Source organism: Orycteropus afer, unplaced genomic scaffold (assembly GCF_000298275.1).
Source record: "Orycteropus afer afer isolate SDZICR_OR568_19922 unplaced genomic scaffold, OryAfe1.0 scaffold00033, whole genome shotgun sequence".
Taxonomy (NCBI): domain Eukaryota; kingdom Metazoa; phylum Chordata; class Mammalia; order Tubulidentata; family Orycteropodidae; genus Orycteropus; species Orycteropus afer.
The window spans coordinates 4,846,493-4,847,113 of record NW_006921620.1 but is presented as its reverse complement, the minus strand read 5'-3'; the positions used below and the strand labels follow the sequence as shown (position 1 = coordinate 4,847,113).

The following is a 621-nucleotide window of genomic DNA, read 5'->3' as shown; positions in this document are numbered from 1 at the left end:
ATATTTAAACTGACTGAGGGTGCAGCCATTTTGAATGTTTACAAGTGGCAACCATTTTGGATTTTAAAGTGATAGCATTCTCATTCGGATTCCAGAGAACTAAGAACAGGCAGTGAGGTGGGAAGCAGGGAGGGGGAAAAAAAAAGGCAAAGGGGACCAGAACAGATTGAGGAGTCAGCTGCAGGGACCCAAATGAAGAGAGGGAAGCCCCACAAGGAGCAAGGCAGGGAGAGGACAGAAAAGGCAAAGGGCATAGGAACAGATCAAGGAGTCAATCACAGGGAGCCAGGTAAGGAGAGGGACCCCAGTCCACCCCCACAAGCAGTAAGGCAGGAAGCAGAGAGAGGACAGAAAAGGCAAAGGGGACTGGAACAGATCGAGGAGTTAGCCACAGGGATCCAGATAAAGGTGGTTGGAGAGGTTTCCAACAGCTAAGGGAGACAAACTTGTTTGTCAGTTTGTCCTACTGTGGTGACGTGTTGCTGTGAGTCTTGAGGCTGTGCCACTGGTGTTTCAAACGCAGCAGGGTGCATCTGTTGCACAGGTATCAGCCTGGTTTGCAGACTGAGACAGACTAGGAAGAAGGAGGAGGCCATCCACTTCTGAAAGAATTGGCCAGGG

At 50.2% G+C, this 621-nt stretch overlaps 1 protein-coding gene across 1 annotated transcript in view; it reads left to right on the top strand.

The window, feature by feature from the left end:
• Window positions 1-621, top strand: part of BCAR3 (BCAR3 adaptor protein, NSP family member) — a 135,534-nt gene that overhangs the window by 125,613 nt on the left and 9,300 nt on the right. The window lies entirely within an intron of this gene.